Below are 12,585 nucleotides of genomic sequence, written 5' to 3'. Positions count from 1 at the left end.
AAGAGGGTTGATAAATGACATGCATTGAGCCTTGCCCTTTGGAAATACCACTGTGGTGAACAAACCCAGGCTAACCTACTTTAGGATGAAATACCATAAGGAGAGAGGCAGCATTTAGAAAGAGACCATTCCAACCATTCTGGCCTTTCAAACTATCCCACGTAAGTCTCCAAACATGTGAGTAAGGACATCCAGGACTGGTCAGCCCCAGCCAACAAATCAACTGACTGTAAATGCATGGAGGAGTCCAGCTGTTGCCATGTGGAGAGGAAAAGCTACCCTGATGAACCCAGCCCAAATTACCAGTCCACAGAATCATTAGCAAATAAACAAACTTTAAGCCACTAAGTCTTAGGGTGACTTGCTATGCAATAAGTAATTGATACGGTTACTATTAGCACTAAGATAATTAAAGTATTGTCTCATTTCACTTACAGGATAACTCCCTAAGGTATATACTATTATTATCTCCAATTCATAGATAAGGCAGTAGACATTTAGAGAGGTTAAATAACTTGCCCAAGCCAACAACATAGTTAACTAATGAAGGAGCACAGATACAAACCCAGTTCTGACTGATTCTAGACTAGGGTTCTTAACCATTGCTTTTATACTGCTTTAGTGATGACCTTTGTCAGTCTGGCCACATCTAGGATCTATCTCTTCCTGTTTCCTTAAATACATGTATTCTACACTTAGGAGCTTGCTACAACAACAAAAAATTCAATCTTTGATACTTGAGATGTTTTTGGATATAGAGCAAATAGAGATGAAGTGTTTCAGGACAATTTATCTTACAAATTATCCCATGATATTGTCTGCTAAAGTATAAAGAGCTTAGTCTTTGCTTTTTTGATTAATTTATTTGAGAAAGAGAGAGAGCATGAGCAGGAGGAGGAGCAGTGGGAGAGGGAGAAGCAGACTCCCCGCTAAGCAAAGAGCCATGACCCAGGGCTCAATCCCAGGACCCTGAGCAGAAGGTAGAGGCTTAACTGACTGAGCCACACAGGAGCCCCAAGAGTTTAGTCTTTATTATTTTTGCATTATTTTTTCTTTTTTTGTATTTAGTATTTATAGAGTATTGTTAAATACCAGAGGCAAATGTAATATTATAAAGTAAATGAAATTATAGGCAATACAGATGATAGGTTCTACAAGTCAGCAAAATATTAAATATTTCTGTTTTAATGCTTTCAATATGCCTAATATTAGTAGAATAAATTGTGCTCTAAAGGGCTATGCAGTCTTGCAACATTTTTTTGCTATCAGCATTTTAGAGGAAATAAACAAGCTGAGATTGTTCATCTTTCTAAAATGTATTGGAGGTAGGTTGATATTCTATCAGCACGAGAATTTTTACTTTGAAAACCAGGAAGTTGTTTCAGGGTCTATGTGGGGGCATTTCCTAGTCTTCCTTATCAGGGAGGCACACAAGTTTTTTTTCTAGGACTATCACTAATCTTCAAAATAAGAACTTCATAACTAAGAGCCTTAGCAAATAAATGCAGCATTTAATTTAAAAGTACAGGACCTGTCAGGGATAAAACTAAAACCATGATTCCCAACACTGTGGGAGTGATAGAAATCTTTCTAAAACTATCTCTCAGTAGGGAACTATAGATCAATAGAAGCCATCTAGTGCTTGAAAGCTATTCTTTGGAGAGTTACCCCAATGTGGGAAAGGCGAGGTATCTGGAAGTCATTGGGAGAGCTATGGGCTTTTGGAAATGATTATTAAGAAAAAAATTAATCACATGTTTACTTGTTTCCATCCAATATACAAAGCTTTCAGGGGCAGCCCAGGTGGCTCAGCGGTTTAGCGCCGCCTTCGGCCCTGGGCGTGATCCTGGAGACCTGGGATCGAGTCCCACGTCAGGCTCTCTGCATGCAGCCTGCTTCTCCCTCTGCCTGTGTCTCTGTCTCTCTCTCCTCTCTGTTTCTCATGACTAAATAAATAAAATCTTAAAACAAACAAACAAAGCTTTCAGGAATGAGTTTTTATAGCCTTGGAAATGTTAACAGGTGACATGAATATTGCTAGATATGCTTTAGTTTTATAATCTCAGAAATTGTGGGGACATTAGAAATTATGTCATTCAGCCTATTCCTAAAGCTTTTGTTTTCCCCATAGGTCTCTGGCCATTTAATTACTCTTTAAACACTTCTGTTGAAAAGGAACTCATCACTTGGTAAGCCAGTCCATTTCATTGTTGGAAAGCCTTTCTTGTTGTAAATTTACTCCATCTAGTAAGGTCGAAACTTCACTTATGTCTACTCTTTGGAGTGTTCTTTAAGAAGCCCAATTTTCAAAAAAAGAAAAAAAAAAGAAGCCCAATTTTCTTCCACAGGGGAGTCTTTTCCCTTTATCATTTCAGACATCAGCCTCTGGACTTAAAACATAGGAAGTGGTCTCAACTGTGCTAATAGAAAATAGGCTACATTATGGTTCTATAACCAATAACTCTGAAATCTCAGTGGTTCATTCCACATGGCCATTTGAGGTTGGCTGGGAACTCCATGTTGTCATTGTTGTCTTTGCTCTAGCAGCCAGGTAGATGGGATTGTCACTATGCATATGTTGCTGGTCATGGTGGCAGAAGGAAAAGAACACATGGCAAATTTATACTAAATCTTTGGTCCAAGACTTGTTCTCCTGGAATAAGTAAGGGACACATCTGACTTCTGCTTATACTTCTTTGGCTAAAACAAATCACATGACCAGGACTGAATTCAATAAAACTGAAAAGTCTACTTTTTCCTTGTGTCCAGAAAGAGAGAGAAAGAGAGACACAGAGACATAGAAATATTTGTGAGTTGCCCAACACAGAATAAAACTAAATACAACTAATCTAATAGGAATAGTAGAGTCTTATGAACATAGTCAAAGACTTATTCTTTTATTATTCTAAGCCATTTTAAAATTGTGGCTTTTATATTTGCACTCTTGTGACACATTTGTTGGCATGAGTTACTGCATCAGTGTGGATTCCTAATAAGATCTAAACAACTGATTCTATTTTGCATTGATCATTGTTAACTTCATCTTGTTTATTTCAGCAGGGTGTGTATTTCCCTGTTAGGCATCCTTTCCCACCTGTGGTCAGTATAACCAGCAATTTGCTGATGCTTCCATTTAAATCAGAATAAAAAAAATGTTGAAAAGAGGAGCTTTGATTGTAGAACCTCGGGATGGGTCACTAGCCTGAATGAGGTTGGAATAGATCAACATCAAATAATCATCCAATCTCCTCTTGGCATAATCTTTTAGCTGTTTGTTAATGCACTTTAAAGGACATAATCCAGGCCATATTTTCCATCTTAAAGAAAAGATGGTTGTTTCATTTTGATTTTGCGTATAATGCCACATGATAACACTTAACATAGGTGATTTAATGTAAAGTGGGCTTGCTGCTTTTTTTCATCCTTTGGAATTTTTATTGGTGTAACAACACAATATCTTATAAATGTTCCAAAAGCATAAGAAAAGTTACTTACTTAGATGTTTGGTAAAATCTGTAGTTTCAATCTAGTTTAGAAAGGACTTTTTATAAGAAGGCAGATTTTTCAGGGAAAATAAAAGAAGCAAAGATTCATGTGATCTTTTGACAACACTAGTGAGAAGTAGATCTGACCTACTCTACCTCACAGTTTGGGTGTCAGGGAATCAGTAGCACCTTAAAAATAACTGCAACAGGATAAAGATGGGAGGAAAAAATAAACACTGTTAACAAAATAGTTTATTAAGGAAGGAAGTAAAATGAAGCACACTGAACCAGTCATGTGCAGAATAAATATAGAACAGCACATTTCCAGAGACACACTAGGAAAAAACCCAACCCAAATATACTGAAAGGAATCCAAGGATAGAATTAATAGCTAAGTGGGCTGAGATATTATCTATTGTTCAGAGGGAAGAACCTTGCACAGAAGGATAAATGTTGAAAACAGAACTGAACACTAAAATGGGGAAGAAACTGCTTTGACCAAAATATGTATATATAGCAGCAGATCAGACTCTTCAAAATCTAAAGTGGTATGGGGAGGCCAACCATGTGTTTTGAGGAGTGACTGGAGGAATTTTTGGCGGGTGTTAGAGTGTTACCAATTTTCATTACAGCCACCATGAACAGATAATTTAAAGGTTTAAGAAACAACCGTTTATTTGGCTAAGTCCTGCATGACTCTTCTCTTTCTTGGCTAATGTTAGATACCCTTGAAGCTGCAGGTTTAAAAGATTATGTAATTTTGTAGCAGCATTTCAAATAGATATGTTTTTTCACACTCCTTTAGACCACGGTCAGCACACCTTTTCTCTAAAGGGCCCAGTAACAAATATTTAGGCTTTGTGAACCATGTGGGCTCTACTGCAGCTACTCAACTTTGCCATCATAGCACTAAATGCAGCCAGAGATAATACATAAATGAATGAGCATGGCTGGGTTCCAACAAAACTTTATTTACAAGGTGGGAGACTGGATTTGGCCTGTAGACTTCAGTGTGCCAACCCCTGTTCTTGATCATACGTTACTTCCAGGTGGTAAAATAACTGATACCTGCTTTCTAGTCTGTTCGTCCAAGATGAAGAGTCCTTAGCATCAATACTGCTGACTTTAAAACATTGATTTGTTCTTAATGGATCAGTTGAGCTGGGCACTTTCAGAGAGGAAAATATCTTTTCTAAGATAGGCTGGATTTTTCCAGAGAGGGCTTCAATGTCTTGGACATGTGAATTAACAATTTACTTATTAGAGGTTTAAAGACGCCACCTTGTCTGTATTTCAGTAAAAACTAGTATAATTTGGTTTGTTGAGCTCCATCTTTATCGCAGGTTGATTCAGAGGAACCCATGTCTCAAAATCATGGCAACGTGACATTCAGGCTGACAGTGTAATCCTACTCTAGAGAGCTCCTGCCAGTCCAGTGGCACAGAGCAAACCTTAGGACATGGTTTCGTCCTTGTGTGAGTTTACAAAACTACTAAGTTACAGCTATCTTGTGGTTTCTTGAATAGCCTGGAGTAGAATTTTGAGATACAGTGGACCAGATGGGACTGAATTACCGTTCTTATGTTTATGAAGGGTCAGGGGCTAAAATGTCACTCATTTTAGCTATACTTGTCATTACTTTTTAAAAAATTGTTATTTATTTGAGAGAGAGAGAGCACCACATTGCAGCATGAGGTGGGAGGGGCAGAGGCAGAGGGAGAAGCATATTCCCTACTGAGAGGGACCCTGGGATCAGGACCTGAGCTAAAGGCAAACGCGTAACCGACTGAGCCACCCTGGTGCCCTTATCTTTATTTCTTTTGGATTATGGTATGCCTGGATTCATCAATAGGAACAACCATTTGGTCTTGTCAAATTTTGGAGCTTATCTCTTGAAAAATCCTTATTCATCATGCTTTTGTTGTTTACGTGGCACTTGGCAAATTAAGTTTGTCCCTACTAGCTCCCCTTTTTATTTCCTTTTTCTGAAAGGTTTTTTTTTTTCTTTTGCCTACCCTTTTATTTTCATCCAGCTCTCAGCCTAAGAGTGGTTAGAAAAGTCTGTGGCTTGTCTTTGAATCCTCCATGGCATCTAGCACTGCCTTGCACAAAATAAATTTTCAGTAAATTTTTCTTAGAGTCCTCCTAGATGCCTTATGTCTTCAGCTTCATGAGATATCCATTTGTTTGGAAGTGACAGATTACAACATTTAGCAGCATACTCCTAATCCTGTATTTACTTTCCAATGGAGTCCCTGCATTACAACCTGCCTAGCAGTTTGATACATATAGACAAGAACTGATACAAGAGGAGCCCTTTTTCTTTCTTAGGTTTCTTTTAGATATTGGTCTCCTAAAACTCCTTTCAATCCTTAAATAATAACAATGTATTTGAAAATATACCGGGAGGCCTTAACTTGCAAAGTTTGAACACTGAATGAGAAAAATGAATTAGGGATATATCTAGAAATACCTGCATTTTTTTTCCTTATGGCTAATTTGATTAAATTTGGCCAAATCCCTTATATTATACTGATATGATAAGTTGCATTTTCAGAAATGTTAAAGGTTTCTCTGGTAGGCTTCTTCTGTTTAAGAATGTTCTGTGTTAAAACATAGTATAGAAGAATGAAATTTACAAAATAAGTAAATAATAGGAGCAGTTTTCCTTTGCAAAACAACTCCCTGAAGAGTTTCTGTTACATACTGTCCTTCTCTTGTCCCTCAGTGGCACTACACATTTGTTTCTAGACAATTTTTTACTAAATGAGGGATGAGGAAGCTGGGTAGAGAAAATCTGGCTAAATTTTTAAAAGAGACTGTTAATTGAAAACCAGTCTAATAAGAGATGGCTTTAAAGCAATAATGCGGGATCCCTGGGTGGCGCAGCGGTTTGGCGCCTGCCTTTGGCCCAGGGCGCGATCCTGGAGACCCGGGATCGAATCCCACGTCGGGCTCCCGGTGCATGGAGCCTGCTTCTCCCTCTGCCAGTGTCTCTGCGCCTCTCTCTCTCTCTCTGTGACTATCATAAATAAATAAAAATTAAAAAAAAAAAAAAAAAAAAAGCAATAATGCAATTAAAAGGAAAATATTTTCTGTTGGCAAATTGGATTTAAATAAAATACCTTAAAAATTAAAAAAATAAAAGCAAAATATTTTCTATTTTCCTTTTAGGAACACAATAAAAAATATAAGAATAAAATGCATTGGTATTTTCAGCTTCTCTGCTTGTACACCACTCCACAGCCCCTTAGTTTATCAATGCTAGTTTGTGTGCTGGTTTTGAGCAAGAGTGAAATAATAAATATCTTACATGTTAGCACTAAAGGGTAGTCTACTGCTCACAGCAACAGGAAGTGTTTGTTTTTAGACTGTAACATTATCTCAAAAAAAAAAAAAAAAAAAAAAAAGGAGAATAGATAAAATAAGATTTGCTATTCAAGTTGCCTGAACCCTGCCTGTATCCTATAATTTCCTCGACCACTAGAATTCTGTAAGAAAGTTTTATATTTGAAAAGACTTTGAAAAATTCTTTGCAAAGGATTATTTCAATATTGTCTTTTCCACTCAATTATCTGTTTTTAGGAAATTAGCATTAGTTTAGCATTAACTAAAGGAAATAATAAACAAGTAACTAATAGGAAAAGCATTATTTCTATCAAGAAATGTTTTCATTTTTTAAATTTTACTCATGTTTGGTCACCAGATGTGTATCTGTAATAAACCAATGGAATTTAAAATGAGTGAAAAGGAAATATAACCAAAAACCAAGCACTTCAAGAAGAAGAGAAAGCTATAACATTCTCTTATTTTTTTTTTCTTTGAACTTATAGATAACCAGTTTTCTCTGACTGCAGTGATTTACAGTTTGTTTCTTGGCACCTGCAATTTTAAGGTCATGTGGAGGTAATGATCTTGAGGAGATCCTGAGGCAAAGGCAGAGGGAAGTATCAAAAGCTATTAATTTGATGCCTTTGAAAGTAGACAAAAATCTGTAAATTCTTCAAGATCATTCTTATTTTAAAAATGCCAGATATACATGAGATAGGGTCTTAGATTTAACATCCCACAAAACCAAGCAAGGAGACAAGCTGGAAAATGGAGCTCTTTATATAGGGAGGAATGTTTGTCAGTTTGTTGATAGGGTAAAAATTTCAAGAGGAAGAGATAGTCCTAGTTAAACAACACACCAAATGGCATCCCCTCCCATCTGCTCCATCCATCTTGTATCTTCTAACTTCTTCTATGCTGAATTCTTCCTCTCAATGTGTAAACATTTTCCAGGCCTCTCCCACCCAGAAAATCACTGTCCCTTGATCCTGAATTCCAACTTAAGCTATTATCTTCCTATCTTTTCTCCTTTCCTGTCAGCTAAGCTCCTGGAGAGAGAAGTTGTTATGTAGTCTCTACCATCTTACCTCCTCCTCACCTCCTGTCTCTCACCCCTGGCCTGAGAAATTTTTTCTGCAATTGCCAAATCTAGTGGGCCCTTTCCGTTGCCCCTTTTTGTTAACATAGAGAGACATGTGCTGCTTCTTTTGTTAACTTTATCCCGTTGCCAGACTCGATGAGTTATTTGCATGCCTACCCCTTTTGGAAGAATGTAGGTGGGGGTTTTGGGGAGGGCTAGGATGATATTTAATTTGAAACCTTAAGATAATTCCAGGAGCTGGCCCACATAGGTACCCAAGAAATGTATGTTAAATAAATAGATTTTCTTTATTGGACTTCAAATGATTTTCAGGAATTTGGGAGTAACAGGGCATTTATAAAGACTTGTATTATTGTTGGTTTGTTTAAATGATGTGGCCTGTCTCTCCACATGGTTTGGGTTTGAGGAACTCATTTCCTGTTTCTTTTAAATGGTTTCTTGCTCTGAAACCCCCCTGCCAGCCCAGTCCCCTCTCTCGGAGGTCTTGGGCTTTCAGGAGGACTCCCAGTCAGGTCTGGTGGTGATGCACGACATCGCATTGTTTGCTTAGCCACCCGGGTGGTTCCCTGTTTGAGGGCGGGTAAGGAAGCAGCCCGAAAAAAACCCTGAGGAACCCAAATGTGGTCTCCACATCCAGGCAAGCAGGGCTGGCTCAAGTGCAGCAACGGCCCCTGGGAACTTCTCAAAGAGCAGCTGCTACACAGCTTTCCCGGCAAGGATTCTCATCAGATGTGTCCTTTGCTTTACTTAATGTTTTTTTAAGATTATTATAAAGCGATATAACCATATTCTAAGATTCTGGAAGATTAAAGGAAAAAAATGCTTCTTTTCTCCATACTGGATAGTTTTTATGGAGTCCTCAACAGTCCTTTCTGTAATCATTTTGAAAAGTGTGATTGTCATCCTTGTGTCTGCTATTTTCACTTCCTGAATTATAAGCTCTCTTCCCTTTGCTACATAGTCCCAGAATCATTATTTTAAATCAGGCCACTTTTATGCATTACAGTCACTGAATGGGGAAATTGTGAGGTATACATATTATCCTGAAAAAGGGTTTTGAAAAGTTTGGTCCCAATGTTGTCCTTGATACTGGTGGGCCAGATTCCTGTGATGCCTGGTAATTAGGCTTTTGCTAAGTACCTAGTCTATGTTTGGTTTTCCACTGGTAAAGCCTACCACATAGGTCAGATTGCTTTTCTAGAGCACACTTCACACTGTTTTACCTAGTGATTCAGCCTCAAGAGATAAGCATATATGTAGATGGAGATTTTATGTACTGGAATATTTATTAACATTTAGTGCTATCTTTAATATTTAAGATACTGTTAAAATTAATAATGGTCAAAAATGCCCCAAGGATAGTGGACTGGCCAAATAAGAATATAATAAGATAATCTGAGACTGAATATGAGCAGAAGTCAAAAAAGAGAAATAAACGAGCATTTCTGTGTAGGTCAGTCAATCAGCAAGGTATGTGTCAAAGGAACTCCAGATGAGATTTGAAGTGTTCAGAACACAAGGCAAGTTCATCTGAAATGACTTGGGGAGTGTTGAAGAAGTTAAGAACCATTTTTTTTTAGACACAGCTGAGCAAACTGGAGGGGTAGGGAGGCAAGAATGAGAATGTCGGTGACGTTTCCTGTCACTACAGGCAAGTTTCCTAGAGATTTTCTTAGTTCCAGGTCAAAACTTTCTTTTGCTCTATTTTCTGCTTCCTCCCACTATGAACCCCAAGTTGAGTAGGCCAAAGGGGAGCATTTTGTTTATGTTTGTTTGTTCTTGCCGCCCCCCCTCCCCCCCACCAAAAGGGAAGATGGAGTCCTAAGAGTTCAGAGAACACCTTTGTAGCCTGTTGCAGCCTGCAGGTATTGTTCAGTCTCATCAAAACATGACTCCTGAGATCACAGAGCCTTCTCTGGTAAACCTGCTCTAAAGTCTCATGGATTAATTAGAAGTTTGGAAGTCACACACACACACACACACACACACACACACACACAATGGTTATCTGCTATCCTAAGGAAGAAGATTAGCAATTGTTTACTGAGTATGGTGGGAGTCATTGGTGATTACCAGCGTTTTCATCCCCCCATCACACTCCCTATCCTGGGCACATGGTGGAATTGCACTTTCTGGCCTTAACTGTAGTTGGGATGCAAGACAGGAGGGAGTATATTAGTTCTGGCTGATGAGTAATAAGGGAAAGTGATACGTGTTACTTCCAGGCTGAGCATTTCATTACTAGTATGATTACTCTCCAGTGTTCTCTTGTCCCCTATGCCATGAAGACAAGCATGGTTTGAGTTGACAGGCACAGTATCAGGTGAAGAGCAGAGGTCCAGCTATCTTGAGATGAACATATAGTGAATGAGAAAGAAATCTATATTGTTACAATTAAGATTTTTTAAAAAACCACAGTATAACCTAGTCTACATGCATTGATACATATGCTTACTGTAGGATAAATACTTTAATGAACATTTAAATAATTTTACTTAATTCTCACAACTCAATGAGTTAGACATTCTCATTTTCTCCAGCTTCTAGATGAGGAAACAGATTCATAGTGCTTAAAGAAATTTCCCAAAGTCTCATCTTTTGGAAGTGATAGATCTGAACTTGAACCCAAGTTTTGTTTGATGAAGCAAATGGAGACATGGTTATGCTTTACTGAGCATTGCTTATTTGCGCAGCATATAATATATTTGCAATAAATAAATTTTTTTCTCTCCTGAAAAAAAAAACCTCACAAGGCAGCTCAGGATAGGTAGTGACTATTAACTCACAACATTTTGCATTCTGAAAGGGAAGTTTTAGTGTTAAATCAGGAAGTCCTTAGGGGGCCCTCTCTCTTTCCAGACAAGGCAGGATGAAGACTCTCCTTCCTATAGCCTTTGGGCATATCTTTCCAAAGTACAAAGACCTATGTTTGGCTGGAGCCTCTCTGGCTCCCAACTCCAGACCTCTGTGTCCAGGGTGTTCCCATGTGTTTGTACATAATGTTTCAGTAAAGCCTAGTGTGAAAGAGATCCAGCCCAGGCAACAGACTGCCTGGATTGGCCACTTAACATTGGTGTGATCTTGATAAAGTGCAAGTCTCCCGGCCTTGATTTCTTTTTCTGTAAAATGGGAGTAGATTAATATAGTAAACCTCAAGAGTACACTTATCCTGATGGAAAAAAAAAAAAAGGTAAATCTCACAGGTTGCTGTGAGGATTAAATGAAGTAACGCATGTCAAGCACTTAGAATAGTGCCTTGTAACTGGCAAGCACTCTTTCCCCTCTCTCTGGGGTATAACTGATTTCATTTGTACATTTTCAAATAACCATTGCAAAGTAACCCTATCTCATTTTAAGATTCTGAAGGGTTTTTTTTTTTTTTTTTTCCAGCAAGAGGAAAGGAGTCTTAAAGTGGTGAGTAACCAGTTTTTATTTTGTTGTGTTTTTTAACCACATCAAGGATGCAATACTTTACTTTGAGGAGAGAGGTCAGCAATGTTCAAAATGCAGGAAGTAAAAGAAACACAGGGAACATTCTTGTGAAAACACTTGCAGAATCTCCTCTAATCCTCACTTGAAGCCTGGGTTCTTACCTTTTTTCCCAACCGACTCAAAAGAAGGCCCTGTCTGAGACAGAGGGGGGAAAAAGGAAGACATAAATAAATGCTTTTTGAACGATACATTTTTTTGGACTTTTCTTGTTGAAAATCATTTTTAAGCTTATTTTGAAAGTTTGCTTGAGGGCACTTTTTACTAAGATGAACCAGCTTTCTTCTGAGGGTGGGCAAGTCGTTTCCCCTCTCAGATCTTATCTGCTTTTTATCTGTAAAATGAATGCTTTAGGGTTGATACGGCTCCTTATTTTATTATCTGTCGTCCTTTGATCCTGCCATTCCCTATTTAATCCGCACCCTCGGAATGTGGATGTGGAGCGTGTTTCTGCTTTAGGTTGGGGACCGGGCGTCCCGCCCCAGCGGCCTGGGAGCTCAGGAGCGAGGGCCGCGAGCCTTCCCCGCTCTGGCTCTGCGCGGCGTTGACCTGTCGGGGACCGGACCGAGCGGGGCGGAGGCAGTGAGCTCGGGGCTGTGAACGCGGGTGGGGACCAGTGCGTTTTCTTCTTTCTTTCCCCAGGAGTGAGATGAGCTGGGGGAGGAAAACAGTGCTCTTTGTTGGGAAGCCACAGTGCCAACTTCAACCTAGAGGAATGTTCAAGTCCTGAAGGGGAAAAAGACAAAAAGAGCTCCGGAGAGCACTTGCAGTCATGTGCTTAGTCACAACAGGGGGCAGGAACTTTCAAGGCACCGGATGGAAGAGACACAAAAGTCAGCAAGTGCCCTGAGCTCGGGGAACCCCGGACCGCACCACGGCGGGCCCGGGGCGGGGGGAGCGGGGCGCGCGTGCGGGCGGGGGTGGGAGCGGGGTTCAGCCGGTCCCCACGCGGGAGCCCGGGCCGCAGCCGCCTCCGGGGCCGGGCCCAGTGCGGCCGGGGCTGCAGGACGGTGCGGGGGCCGGCCCAGCTGCGGCCGCGAGCCCGAGGAGGCCGCCGGCATGAATGCGGCTTTGTTCGCCGGCAGCCGCGCCTGCCCTCGGCGGGCCGGGCCCGGACAACGGAGGCTGTATGCACGGGGAATGGCAATGAGCCTGCGGCCCTCCCGGAGGAGCCCGGCC

General features: G+C 40.0%; 1 long non-coding RNA gene across 1 annotated transcript; it reads left to right on the top strand.

Moving 5' to 3' along the window:
- The first annotated feature begins 2,075 nt into the window (after positions 1–2,075).
- Positions 2,076–12,295, top strand: LOC144303645 (uncharacterized). Its single transcript, XR_013370639.1, has 3 exons — positions 2,076–2,189; positions 11,308–11,331; positions 12,049–12,295. It is a non-coding gene; the product is annotated as an uncharacterized LOC144303645 (long non-coding RNA).
- Positions 12,296–12,585: the final 290 nt, after the last annotated feature.

The sequence above is a fragment of the Canis aureus genome, chromosome 32 (assembly GCF_053574225.1).
Source record: "Canis aureus isolate CA01 chromosome 32, VMU_Caureus_v.1.0, whole genome shotgun sequence".
Lineage (NCBI taxonomy): Eukaryota > Metazoa > Chordata > Mammalia > Carnivora > Canidae > Canis > Canis aureus.
The sequence above is the reverse complement of the archived record's forward strand: the minus strand, read 5'-3'. Positions and strand labels throughout refer to the sequence as shown.